A 15,554-nucleotide genomic window follows, 5' to 3' on the forward strand; every position below is an offset into this window, starting at 1 on the left:
TCCTCTCCTTTTTTCTCTCATCTATTTTTCACTCCTCTTCCTATTCTTTTATTTCTTACTGTTATTCTTCTTTCTCCTACTCATCCTCCTACTTTCCTCTTTCTTTTTTCTTCTTCCAGAGTAATGAATGCCATTAGCAAAGAACAACACTAAACTTAAGAAGAAAAAAGGAAAAAGAAAAAAACTAAATTAAAAATGAACTACACTCATTAACGTGTTTGATTATAATACACAATCATATTTTAATAACTTTTCTATTAAAGTATTTTAGAGGTGTTACTAAAATTCATTGAATGATCAATTTAATAATTATGATTTTATAAAATCTAGATCTATAATCTTACCAAGATGTGAGTAATTAAGGAACAAAAAATAAGGAACCAAATATAATTAACATCACATAAAATATAAACAACACAAAGGTATTTAATCTCATAAAAGGATATTCTTATAGAAAAAAATTAATAATGCAATCGATTTACAAAAGCGATCATTTTAAGATTTTCTTATGTTTGTCCAAACGTTATATGAAAATCCTCAAATCACATGACCAATTTAAAAATTAGCCTTAGTAGAAATATTTTATATATAATGAGTCAAACATATGATAAACTAAGACTAACATTATTCATGGATCAAAATAAATCAAAGCACTATTCCTTATCTCTTTGTGTCATGTGTAACTTTAAATTTCTTGAAAATTTAGGTTTTATCTAAGAAACAAAAACGTCTTATATATTTGTTTATTTTTTTATTCATTTATTTATTTGTTTGTTTTTATTAGGGTATTATTGATATACACCCTTATGAAGGTTTCACATGAAAAAACAATGTGGTTACTACATTCATCCCTGTTATTATGTCCCCTCATACCCCATTGCAGTCACTACCCATCAGTGTAGTAAGATGTCACAGAGTCACTATTTGCTTTCTCTGTGCTACACTTTCTTCCCCCTGATCCCCCCAACACCATGTTGCCAATCATAATACCACTGAATCCTCTACTCCCTCCCTCCCAAACCCTCCCCTTTGGCAGCAGCTAGTCCCTTCTTGGAGTCAATGAATCTGTTGTTCTTTTGTTCCTTCAGCTTTGCTTCATTGTTATACTCCTCAAATGAAGGAAATCATTTGGTACTTGTCTTTCTCCACCTGACTTATTCAACTGAGAATAGTATTCTCCACCTCCATCCATGTTGTTGCAAATTGCAGAATTTGTTTCTTTCTTATGACTGGGTAGTATTCCATTGTGTATATGAACTACATCTTCTTTATCCATTCATCTACTGATGGACACTTAGGCTGCTTCCATATCTTAGCTACTGTAAATAGTGCTGCAATAAACATAGGGTGCATATGTATTTTTTAATCTAAGAAATTATATTCTTTGGGTAAATTCCTATGAGTGGAATTCCCAGGTCAAAGGGTACTTCTATTTTTATTTTTTTGAGGAACCTCCATATTGCTTTCCACATAGCTGAATAAGCTTACATTACCACCAGCAGTGTAAGAGGATTCTCCTTTCTCCACATCTTCACCAGCATTTGTTGTTTTAGTCTTTTCAATACTGGTCATCTTAACTGATGAGAGGTGATATCTCATTGTGGTTTTTATTTGCATTTCCCTGATAATTAGTGATGTGGAGCATCTTTTCATGTGCCTGTTGGCCATCTGAATTTCTTCCTTGAGGAATTATCTGTTCATATCCTCTGCCCATTTTTAAATTGGGTTATTTGCATTTTGGGTATTGAGGTGTGTGAGCTCTTTATATATTTTGGATGTTAACCCCTTGTAGAATATGTCATTTACAAATATATTCTCCCATACTGTCAGATGCTTTTTTGTTCTATTGTTGGTGTCCTTTGCTGTACAGAAGCTTTTTAGCTTGATGTAGTCCCATGTGTTCATTTTTGCTTTTATTTCCATTGCTCAAGGAGATGCATTCAGGAAGAAGTTGCTCATGTTTATATTCAGGAGATGTTTGCCTATGTTGTCTTCGAGGAGTTTTATGGTTTCATGACTTATATTCAAGGCTTTAATCCATTTCAAATTTACTTTTGTGTATGGGGTTAAACAATAATCCAGTTTCATTCTCTTGCATGCAGCTGTCCAGTTTTCCCAACACCAGTTGTTGAAGCTGTCATTTCCCCATTGTATGTCCATGGCTCCTTTATCATATATTAATTGACCATGAATGTTGGGTTTATATCAGGGCTCTCTACTCTGTTCTTTTGATCCATGGGTCTGTTCTTGTGCCAGTACCAAATTGTCTTGGCTTTGTAGTAGAACTTGAAGTTGAGGAGGGTAATCCCCTGAACTGTATTCTTCCTTCTCAGGATTGCTTTGGCTATTCAGTGCCTATTGTGGCTCCATAAAATTTTAGAACTATTTCCTCTAGTTTGTTGAAGAATGCTGCTGGTATTTTGATAGGAATTGCATTGAAACTGTAGATAGCTTTAGGCAGGATGGCCATTTTGACAATATTAATTCTTCCTATCCATGAGCATGGGATATGTTTCCATTTATTGGTATCTTCTTTAATTTCTCTCATGAGTTTCTTGTATTTTTCAGGATATAGTTCTTTCACTTCCTTCGTTAGGTTTAGTCCTAGGTATGTTATTCTTTTTGATGCAATTGTGAATGCAATTGTTTTCCTGATTTGTCTTTGTGTTCATTCGTCATTAGTGTATAGGAGTGCACCAGATTTCTGTGTATTAATTTTGTACCCTGCAACTTTGCTGAATTCAGATATTAGGTCCAGTAGTCTTAGAGTCAATTCTTTTGGGTTTTTTATGTATAATATCATGTCATCTGCAAACAGTGACAGTTTAACTTCTTCTTTACCAATCTGGATGACTTTCATTTCTTTGTGTTGTCTGATTGCTGTGGTCAGGACCTCCAGAACTATGCTGAATGAAAGTGGAGAGAGTGGACATCTTTGTCTTGTTCCCGATCTTACAGGAAAGGCTTTCAGGTTCTTGCTGTTTTGTATGATGTTGGCTGTGTGTTTATCATATATGGCTTTTATTATATTGAGGTACTTGCCCTCTATATCCATTTTGTTGAGAGTTTTTATCATGATTGGATTTTGAATTTTGTCAAATGCTTTTTCAACATCTATGGAGATAATCATGTGGTTTTTTTCCTTTTTGTTGATATGGTGTATGGTGTTGATGGATTTTCTAATATTGTACCATCCTGCATCCCTGGAATAAAGCCTACTTGATCATGATGGATGATCTTTTTGATGTATTTTTGAATTCTATTTGCTAATATTTTGTTGTGTATTTTTGCATCTATGTTTATCAGGGATATTGGTCTGTGATTTTTTGTGTATGTATATGGTGTCTTTGCCTGGTTTGGGTATTAGGATGATGCTGGCCTCATAGATTGAGTTTGAAAATATTGTGTCCTCTTCTACTTTTTGGAAAACTTTAAGGAGAATGAGTATTTTATCTTTACTAAATGTTTTATAAAACTCAGCAGTGAAGCCATCTGCTCCAGGGGTTTTGTTCTTAGTTCTTTGATTACCAATTCAATTTCGTTTCTAGTAATTGGCTTGTTCAGATTTTCTGTTTCTTTCTGTGGCAGTCTTAGAAGGCTGTATTTTTCTAGAAAGTTGTTCATTTCTTCTAGATTATCCAGTTTGTTACCATATAAATTTTCATAGTATTCTCTAATAATTCTTTGCATTTCTGTAGTGTCCATAGTAATTTTTCTTTTCTCATTTCTGATTCTCCTTATGTGTGTAGACTCTTTTTTCTTAATAAGTCTGGCTAGGAGTTTATCTATTTTGTTTATTTCCTCAAAGAACCAGCTGGTACTTTAATTGATTCTATTGTTTTATTCTTCTTGATTTTATTTATTTCTGCTCTGTTCTTTACTATGTCCCTCCTTCTGCAGACTTTGGGCTTCATTTGTTCTTCTTTTTCTATTTTCATTAATTGTGAGTTTAGACTGTTCCTATGGGATTGTTCTTCTTTCCTGAGGTAGGCCTGTACTGTAATGTACTTCCCTCTTAGCAGGGCCTTCACTGCATCCCACAAATTTTGTGGTGTTGAATTATTGTTGTCATTTGTCTCCATCTATTACTTGATCTCTGTTTTTATTTGGTCATTCATACATTGGTTATTTAGGAGCATGTTGTTAAGCCTCCATGTGTTTGTAGGCTTTATTGTTTTCTTAGTATAATTTATTTCCAGTTTCATATCCATTTGGTCCAAGAAGTTGGTTGGTACAATTTGAATCTTTTTGAATTTACTGAGGCTCTTTTTGTGGCCTAGTATATGATCTATTCTTGAAAATGTTCCATGTGCACTTGACAAGAATGTATATCCTACTGCTTTGGGGAGTAGAGTTCTGTAGATGTCTGTTAGGTCCATCCATTCTAATGTGTTGTTTAATGCCTATGTTATTTTCTTATTCTTATCTGGTTGATCTGCCCTTTGGAGTGAGTGGAATGTTGAAATGTCCTAGAATGAATGCATTGCATTTTATTTCCCCTTTTAATTCTGTTTGTATTTTTTTCACATATGTTGATGCTCCTGTGTTGGGTTCATAGATATTTCTAATGGTTGTATCCTCCTGTTGGATTTACCCCTTTATCATTATGTAATGTCTGTCTTTGCCTCTTGTGACTTTCCTTGTTCTAAGTCTGTTTTCTCTGATACGAGTACTGCAACACCTGTTTTTTTTCTTCCTATTAGTTGCATGAGATATCTTTTCCCATCCTTTCACCTTTGGTTTGTGTATGTCTTTGGGTTTGAAGTGAGTCTCTTGTAGGCAGCATACAGTTGGGTCTTGGTTTTTTATCCATTCAGTAACTCTTTGTCTTTTGATTGATGCATTCAGACCATTTACATTTAGGGTGATTATCAATCGGTATGTACTGATTGCCATTTCAAGGTTTAGATTCATGTTTACCAAAGGTTCAAGGGTACCTGCCTTTTTTCCCTATCTAAGAGTCTAACTTAGCTCACTTAGTATATTATTACAAACACAAGCTAAAGGTTCTTTTCTTTTTTACCCCCTCCTTTTCTTCCTCCTCTATTCTTTATATATTAGGTATAATATTCTGTACTCTATGTCTATCACTTTTTATTACCTCTGGTGACAGCTATTTAACCTTTGGAATACTTCCATCTATAGAAATCCCTCCAAAATAGTCTGTAGAGATGGTTTGTGGGAGCTAAATTCTCTCAGCTTTTGCTTATCTGGAAATTGTTTAATCTGTGGTTCAAATTTAAATGATAATCTTGCCAGATAAAATATTCTTGGTTTGAAGCCCTTCTTCCATATTGCATTAAATACATCATGCCATTCCCTTCTGGCCTGTAAGGTTTCTGCTGAGATGATAACCTGATGGGTGTTCCTTTGTATGTGATCTTATTTCTCTCTCTGGCTGCTTTTAATAGTCTGTCATTATCCTTGATCTTTGCCATTTAATTATTATATGTCTTGGTGTTGTCCTCCTTGGGTCCCTTGTGTTGGGAGATTTGTACACTTCCATGGCCTGAGAGACTATCTCCTTCCCCAGATTGGGGAAGTTTTCAGCAATTACTTCCTCAAAGATACTTTCTATCCCTTTTTCTCTCTTTTCTTCTTCTGGTAACCCTATAATACGAATATTGTTCTTTTTGGATTGGTCATAGTTCTTTCAGTAGTCTTTCATTCCTTGAGATCCTTTTTTCTCTTTGTGACTCATCTTCTTCTTATTCTTCTTCTCTAATTTCTATTTCATTTATCATCTCCTCCACTTTATCTAATCTGATTTTAATACCCTCCATCGTGCTCTTCAGTGATTGTATCTTCATCCTAAATTCGTTCCTGAGTTCTTGAATATTTTTCTCTACCTCCATGACCATGTTTATGATTTTTATTTTGAAATCTCTTTCAGGTAGATTTTTTAATTCAGTCTCACTCGGTCCTTTCTCTGGTGTTGATATTTTGCTTGAACCAAGTTCCTTTGATATTTCATATTTGTATGTGGCACCATCTAGTGCCCAGAAGCTCTACTCTCTAGAGCTGCTCAGTCCCTTGTGGAATGTCGGGTGTCTCAGGGGAGTGGTGCTAGTGCCTGGGGGAGGAAAGAGCTGTTTCCTGCTTCCCAGCTGCTATGCCTGTCTCCATAGCCAGAACCAGTAGGCTGAACAAACAGGTGTAAGCCTCCATGCTTTGTGTATGTAGCTGCCATAGGTGGGGCTTCTCTCTGGCTGCCTGATGCCAGGGCAGGAGCTGCTGGTTTGCAAGCCAGGTGCAGGCTTGCTGGGAGGAAGACACAGCAGGCTGCATATCATGTGAGGGTCCTTGAAGTTGTGTAGCCAGTCATAGGAATGGAGTAACTGAAGATTGAGAAAGTTCCCAACCTGCTAGGCAGAGTGCACCCAGACATTTTTGTCTATCTGTCCTTTCTTCTGAGCAGTAAGCTCTGTGCAATCTTTGCCCTTTAGCAGTCCTCTTGCTGTTAGAAAGTCTCTGACTGCCCACCCAGATCATCCAGATATGAATGCCTGTTTTCCACAAGCAGCTGGAATCTCCATCTCCCTAGCTATTCGACCTGTCTTAGCTTTCCAACCCCACTAATCACCAGGGCACCATGCAATGTAGGTTTGTGCTCCCAGAGAAGATCCCCTGGGCTAGGTATTCAACAGTTCCAGGCCTCCACTCCCTCCCTGCTCTGTCTCTCTTCCCTGACTGGTGAGCTGCAGTGGAGGAAGGGCTTGGGTGAAGCTGGGTCACAGCTTTGGTATGTTACCCTGTTCCGTGAGGTCTGCTCTTTTCTCCAGTTGTATACAGTCTGGTGCAGCTTTCTTTCCTGTTGCTTTTTCAGGATTAGTTGTATTAATTCTATTTTTGTATTATATGTGATTTTAGGAGGAGGTCTCTGGCTCACCTCTCACACTGCCATCATTACTCCAATCTCCTGGTTAGTCATGAGTATTTTTTATAGTTACACCTCAACACTATTAAAATTTACCTTGACTAAATTGCTGTCTCTTATTTACTTTTGACTCAATAAGAATTATGTTGTTTTTAGTACTGACTCCTCACCAATCTTAATTTATTAGGATTGAGCCAATTAATCAGATCACATAAAATGACTAAACAAACATTAATTTACTAAACAAAATTATGTGTATTTACTGTATTCTTGGTGAGTTTATTTTGATTTATAAATACTTAAAATAAAATAATTTGTCTCTTTTCTGCTGTTACAATACAGTGGCTTAGCAACCAGCTTTGAATATCTGAATTCAGTCTAATATCACATAATAAGGTCTTCCAGGCATGTACACAAAGAAAGAAAAAAAAGAGAAAAAGGATAATATGAAGTTCACAAGCAACAAAATTTATAAAATAGGCTTTTCATTAAAATACACATGATAAACCAAGATCAATTTGGTACAAACTGATTAGAGATCCTTTAGAAACAGAAAGTGAGAAAAGGGCATATTAATACCAGCAAAAATTACAAATTTCCACAAAATTCATAGAAAAAAATATTTAACCTTACAAAAATACCTAACAATCACAGAAAATAATAAGTGTGTTCTTTTTGTCTATGCAATTGATACAATTTTTAAAAGACACAGATTTGGGGAAGTAAAAGTGGAGATTTAGAAGTGTCACACACTTGTACTGGATGTAAAAATGGATACAACCACTCTAGAAAACAACTTTATTAAAGTGCAACAAAAACTATATTATTTAATTGAAGCTGCTCTACGTGAAGTACTCTGTCTCAGACAACTAAAAAGAGACATAAAATACAATGGCTTAGACAAAACACATACAAACTTCTCACCTAAGAGTCTGAAGATATGCAGGGTCAGTAGGTAGTCAATTCCAATTCATTAGATCATTTCTTGATGCATGTTCCTTCATTCTAATTTCTCTGCCATCATCTCCAAGAGGATTGTTTTCATCTGCATGAACAAACATTCGTCAACACCACATCTGTGCAACAGGAAGAGGAAAAGATTAGAGGACCTCATGTTTAATGTGTTAAAGCTGAGATCTAATAAAGGTAATTATGATTTGCACTTACATCCCATTGTTAAACTTGGACATATAAACAAAGCTATCTGAAAGTAACATTGACCAGAGTTCTCTAGCTGTTGACTAATCAGCATAACTTTATTATTAGAAACAGTTTCATGATTTCAATCAGTTCTATGTGAAAGTTACCACAGGCAAAATGCTTTTCTGATCATTATTCTTGTATTTTTTTCTTCTTATATTTAATGTTGCCTGTGTTTTCCTCAACTTTCTTTCTCATTACCAATCCAGTGGTCATTAATTTTATAACATGTGAAAATTCATAATTTGATCTCGACAGCGGGCTGGAACCCATTGTCTACATAAATAAAAATAATTCAATGCATTTCAAAAAGACTAAGCAACAGAGCTCTTGCTTTTGGTTGTAGACAAAGAATTTGTGTATGTTCATGTGCGTATGTTTTTTTCTGATACTAAGTCCTCAAAATTTTGTACTTCCAAAGAATTTTTTATTGCATGTTGCAGGCAGAACGTTGCTTTTTTAGCATAACTATTTCCTCTAATTTTGCTTGCAAACTGACCTTCTATTTACTATAGTTACATGCATGCAATCTACTTTCCAAGTTACCAAAGGTGAGAGTTACATCAAATTTTGGCAATGGCATAACAATGATCTTAAGTCTTCAAGTCTTCATTCATGTCTTCTTGCTGCCAACACCCAAATAGCAAATCATTGACATTTATTTTAGGTTTTGTTCAAGCAGCACTCCAATTTCAAGACTCCACTAATGCTTAGTGTATTATCTAGATGAAGACTAAGCTGCTATAAGAAAGACACTACAAAATAAGTTATTTAAATAATGTCAGTTTAGTTAAGCTTTCTCATAATAGTCCCATGATAGGCTAGTGGTGGTGGTACTCAGGGAGGATTTAGGGTAGGAGATGTCTGTAATAACTTCAGTCATGCCACTCTGCCACTTTATCTTGTGTTTTGCTGAAGTGCCACCACGATTCAGATAATGAAAATGGAGAAAGAGATGGACCAATAAATGCACATGGTAATACACTTAAGAAAAAAAACCAGAAAACAAAGAAATGAAAACAAATGAATGGCGTCTCTGTAGTAATAAAACTGACAAACTCTACCAATTATCTATTCCTACATGAAATCCATTGATATAGGCTCTTACTTTAATGTGTAGCAAATCTTAATCATATCCTTTGTTGCTTTCATTAAATAAGTATTTGTTCCAGATAATTTATTTTAATAAATTTTATCAAACACTTTGATAATTAATAGATTTACTCTAACATCATTTATTTAAAAGTACTATGAAAATTAATGGGTTATTGTGGGGGAGATATTTACTGGTAATTGGTTACCCATAAATTCCTCTATGTTTCTTAGCATCTTCGTAGGTATATTTGTCTAAGGGAATAATTATGACCAGCAGGAAAATTAGAAATAATTCTGTCCCATCTATGGAGAAGCATGTAGAAGATTATACCCAAAATTACAATTTGCTCAGTTCCTGCTGTATTGACCATACCCAGATTCTTGGCTTCTTGTCTTAAGATGAGAGTAAGGAAATGTCCTACAAGAAAATAACAGCAACAGTGTGTTAATTCACTTCTCTGAAATTCACTCCTCATTGGGATATTTGTCCTATAAATTCTATTTCCTGAGACACACAAATTGTTTGTTTGTGTGTGTGTGTGTGTGTGTGTGTGTGTGTGTGTGTGTACATGCATGTGTGTATTTCTCCCTTCTGAGTTCATTGAGGGCCACACACCAAAAGTTCATCCATTTTAGGAGAACTAGAAGCCTTAAAGGTAAAATATTTTATAATGTGGTAAGCAATCAATAATAAGGTAATTAATATAAATCAATACTTTGAAAACACTTTTCCTGTTCTTTTCTTAAAAGTAGTTTACTGGTGGCACCAAAACCACTTTTGAGTCTGTCAATAACTTTCATAAACACTTACTCAAACTCAAATTCATTTTACTATGAAGTCCCCACTAACTAAAAGAAACTAAGATTCCATACAACTTTTCCATGTCCATATTTTTGGTTAGAAAAAAGCAGGATGAGCCTAAAACAATGACTTGTGTCACAAATTCTAGTATGCTTATGAGAATGGAAGTAAGCTTATCAATTGAAGTAGCAGTAATAGTTATTTCTAATAAACAATGTTTTCATAACTCCCTTAAAGTATACAAAATTTCAAAAGTAGTATAAGAGTATCAAATGGTAATTTCATATTAATAAAAATAAATATGATAACTTATGTTTAACATTTATGAGTATTAATACGGAAGTAAAACCTACACAAATGATTATATATTTTTGGCAGATGGTTTATAATGCATATGTGTGTGGAGGTGAATATTTGTGTGAATTAAATTAGCCAGATAAATATTTTAAAATTTAATAAAAATATGAAGGGCTAATTAATAGCACCACTCACCACAAAAACCAATTTAAAAAGTTTGAATGTATGTGCCAAAATGATAAATTAGCCACATGTTCCAAAAAATAAGATCTACCACTTGGGTTCAATCCCTCATCTCCATGTAGGTGAAACATCTAGATATCATATTAATTATCATGCTATTCTGATTAGGTAATAAGAAACATCCAATAAGACTGAGATGTAAGATCCATCTATCATAATGACAGAATAATGAGTTTAGCAATATTGGTCATGTGAAAGTTACAGTATGTATTATTTTCCAAAAACACATTAACTTAAAATATTAAATATGTGTGGAAGTCATGAACTTGAACACCCACTGAACTAACAATTAAAGCTAAAACTTGCTCAGAGTTGAAAAACTTTAGAATATAATTTGGTTCCTATAACCTGACAAGGATTAATTTGTTGACCTCCAGATACTGGATGAAAGGTTGTTATGAGTTGGCAGTTATCTTTTCATAAAATTGCTAGAACACTTAGAAGATTAAAGAAAATGTAATAAAATTATTGCCACTCTACAATAATAAGGATAATATGAAAAATACTTGCAATATTTAAGTGTGTTATATGCCTAAAATGGAGTTGTATGCTGCTGTATATACTGATATGGAGATATTTCCAGGATATATCACAAAGAAAAGTGTCACACAGTACATTGATAGATTGGCAGAATATTAGATGGGACAAGACTGGGAGTGAGTATTACTTATGTTTAATTTTTATGTTTTTAAATTATGAATTTTATGAGCAATATAAATGAAAATTTAAGAAATTAGTGTCAAAAAATAAAAGAATGGGGGGGCGGGAGCCAAGATGGCGGCGTGAGTAGAGCAGTGGAAATCTCCTCCCAAAAACACATAGAGCTATGAAAATATAACAAAGAAAAATCTTCCTAAAATAGAGACCACAGGACACAGGACAACATCCAGACCACATCCACACCTGCAAGAACCCAGCGCCTTGTGAAGGGGGTAAGATACAAGCCCCAGCCCGGCGGGACCCGAGCGCCCCTCCCCCCGGCTCCCGGCGGGTGGAGAGAAACCGGAGCAGTTTTTTTTTTTGGCGAGCGCTTTTTGGAAGCCTTAGAGGGACGGGCCCCCGTTGCTGGGGAGGCGGGGTGGCGGGACCGGTGAGGAGGTGCCTGGGAACGGCGCCGGAGGACAAAGAATATCCCGCGTTTCTCCCTGCGAGACCTGGGGGCGGGTGCCTGAGACCGGTGCCTGAGGATGGAGGAGGTCGCGCGTTTTTCCCCTTTTTTTTTTTCTCTTTTTGGCAAGCGCTTTTTGGAAGCCTTGAAGGGACGGGGACCCCAGTGCTAGGGAGGCACGGTGGCGGGACTGGTGAGCGGGTGGCTGGGACCGGCGCCTGAGGACAAAGAATATCCCCCGTTTTTCCCTGCGGGACCGGTGGGCGGGTGCCTGAGACCGGCACTTGAGGACAGAGGAAATCGCGCGTTTTTCCCCTTTTTTTTTCTCTTTTCTGCGAGTGCTTTTTGGAAGCCTAAAAGGGACAGGGACCCCGGTGCTAGGGAGGCAGGGCGGCGGGACTGGTGAGCGGGTGCCTGGGACCGGCACCTGAGGACAAAGAATATCCCGCATTTTTCCCTGTGGGACCGGTGGGTGGGTGCCTGAGACCAGCACCTGAGGACGGAAGAAATCGCGCGTTTTTCCCCTTTTTTTTTCTCTCTTTTTGCCAAGTGCTTTTTGGAAGCCTTGAAGGGACAGGGACCCCGGTGCTAGGGAGGCAGGGCGGCGGGACTGGTGAGCGGGTGCGTGGGACCAGTGCCTGAGGACCAAGAATATTGAGCGTTCCTTCCCTGCGGGACCGGTGGGTGGGTGCTTTTTGGAAGCCTTGAAAGGACAGGGACCCTGGTGCTAGGGAGACAGGGCAGCAGGACCAGTGCGCGGGTGCCTGGGACCGGCACCTGAGGAAAAAAAAAAAAAAATCGCGTGTTTTTTCTTTTTTTTTCCTTTCTGTTCCCTCTCTCATTGTTGCTGTTGTTGTTTTGGTTTGGAGAGTGCTTTTTGGAAATCTTAAAGGGGCAGGACAGGTCACTTAGACCAGAAGCAGGGAATCTGGGGATCTCTGGGCACTCTAAACCCCTGGGCAGCAGGGAGCACAGAGGCCCCTTACGGAGATAAATAGTCTCCTGGCTGCTCCCCCTCTAACGGGGCTCCACCATTTTGGAGGAACAGCCCCAGCCAGGCCAAGCCCACAGCAACAGTGGAGATAAACCCCAAAGCAACTGGGCAGGAAGCAGAAGCCCTGTCTGCGCACAGCTGCCCAGCACAAGCCACTAGAGGTCGCTATTCTCCCAGGAAAAGGCTACAAACCAACAAGAAGGGAAGCTCTTCCAGCGGTCACTTGTACCAGCTCTGCAGACTATCTCTATCACCATGAAAAGGCAAAACTACAGGCAGACAAAGATCACAGAGACAACACCTGAGAAGGAGACAGACCTAACTAGTCCTCCTGAAAAAGAATTCAAAATAAAAATCATGAACATGCTGACAGAGATGCAGAAAAAAATGCAAGAGCAATGGGATGAGATGCAGAGAAAAATGCAAGAGCAGTGGGATGAGATGCAGAGAAAAATGCAAGAGCAGTGGGATGAAGTCCGGAAGGAGATCACAGATGTCAGGAAAGAGATCACAGAAGTGAAACAATCCCTGGAAGGATTTATAAGCAGAATGGATAAGATGCAAGAGGCCATTGAAGGAATAGAAGCCAGAGAACAGGAACGTATAGAAGCTGACATAGAGAGAGATAAAAGGATCTCCAGGAATGAAACAACACTAAGAGAAATATGTGACCAATACAAAAGGAAAAACATTCGTATTATAGGGATACCAGAAGAGGAAGAAAGAGGAAAAGGGATAGAAAGTGTCTTTGAAGAAATAATTGCTGAAAACTTCCCCAAACTGGGGGAGGAAATAATCGAACAGACCATGGAATTATACAGAACCCCCAACAGAAAGGATCCAAGGAGGACAACACCAAGACACATAATAATTAAAATGGCAAGGATCAAGGACAAGGAAAGAGTTTTAAAGGCAGCTAGAGAGAAAAAGGTCACCTATAAAGGAAAACCAATCAGGCTAACATCAGACTTCTCAACAGAAACCCTACAGGCCAGAAGAGAATGGCATGATATACTTAATGCAATGAAACAGAAGGGCCTTGAACCAAGGATACTGTATCCAGCACGACTATCATTTAAATATGATGGTGGGATCAAACAATTCCCAGACAAGCAAAAGCTGAGGGAATTTGCTTCCCACAAACCACCTCTACAGGGCATCCTACAGGGACTGCTCTAGATGGGAGCACCCCTAAAAAGAGCACAGAACAAAACACACAACATATGAAGAAGGGAGGAGGAGGAATAAGAAGGGAGAGAAGAAAAGACTCTCCAGACAGTGTATATAACAGCTCAATAAGCGAGCTAAGTTAGGCAGTAAGATACTAAAGAAGCTAACCTTGAACCTTTGGTAACCACGAATCTAAAGCCTGCAATGGCAATAAGTACATATCTTTCAATAGTCACCCTAAATGTAAATGGACTTAATGCACCAATCAAAAGACATAGAGTAATAGAATGGATAAAAAAGCAAGACCCATCTATATGCTGCTTACAAGAAACTCACCTTAAACCCAAAGATAAGCATAGACTAAAAGTCAAGGGATGGAAAAACATATTTCAGGCAAACAACAGTGAGAAGAAAGCAGGGGTTGCAGTACTAATATCAGACAAAATAGACTTCAAAACAAAGAAAGTAACAAGAGATAAAGAAGGCCACTACATAATGATAAAGGGCTTAGTCCAACAAGAGGATATAACCATTCTAAATATATATGCACCCAATACAGGAGCACCAGCATATGTGAAGCAAATACTAACAGAACTAAAGAGGGAAATAGACTGCAATGCATTCATTGTAGGAGACTTCAACACACCACTCACCCCAAAGGATAGATCCACCGGGCAGAAAATAAGTAAAGACATACAGGCACTGAACAACACACTAGAACAGATGGACCTAATAGACATCTATAGAACTTTACATCCAAAAGCAACAGGATATACATTCTTCTCAAGTGCACATGGAACATTCTCCAGAATAGACCACATACTAGCTCACAAAAAGAGCCTCAGTAAATTCCACAATATTGAAATTCTACCAACCAATTTTTCAGACCACAAAGGTATGAAAGTAGAAATAAATTCTACAAAGAAAACAAAAAGGCTCACAAACACATGGAGGCTTAACAACATGCTACTAAATAATCAATGGATCAATGAACAAATCAAAATAGAGATCAAGGAATATATAGAAACAAATGACAACAACAACACTAAGCCCCAACTTCTGTGGGATGCAGCGAAAGCAGTCTTAAGAGGAAAGTATATAGCAATCCAGGCACACTTGAAGAAGGAAGAACAATCCCAAATGAATAGTCTAACATCACAATTATTAAAACTGGAAAAAGAAGAACAAATGAGGCCTAAAGTCAGCAGAAGGAGGGACATAATAAAGATCAGAGAAGAAATAAACAAAATTGAGAAGAATAAAACAATAGCAAAAATCAACGAAACCAAGAGCTGGTTCTTTGAGAAAATAAACAAAATAGATAAGCCTCTAGCCCAACTTATTAAGAGAAAAAGAGAGTCAACACAAATCAACATAATCAGAAATGAGAATGGAAAAGTCACGACAGACTCCACAGAAATACAAAGAATTATTAAAGACTACTATGAAAACCTATATGCCAACAAGCTGGAAAACCTAGAAGAAATGGACAACTTCCTAGAAAAATACAACCTCCCAAGACTGACCAAGGAAGAAACACAAAAGTTAAACAAACCAATTACAAGCAAAGAAATTGAAACAGTAATCAAAAAACTACCCAAGAACAAAACCCCGGGGCCGGACGGATTTACCTCGGAATTTTATCAGACACACAGAGAAGACATAATACCCATTCTCCTTAAAGTGTTCCACAAAATAGAAGAAGAGGGAATACTCCCAAACTCATTCTATGAAGCCAACATCACCCTAATACCAAAACCAGGCAAAG

Source organism: Manis javanica, chromosome 14 (genome assembly GCF_040802235.1).
Source record: "Manis javanica isolate MJ-LG chromosome 14, MJ_LKY, whole genome shotgun sequence".
NCBI lineage: Eukaryota > Metazoa > Chordata > Mammalia > Pholidota > Manidae > Manis > Manis javanica.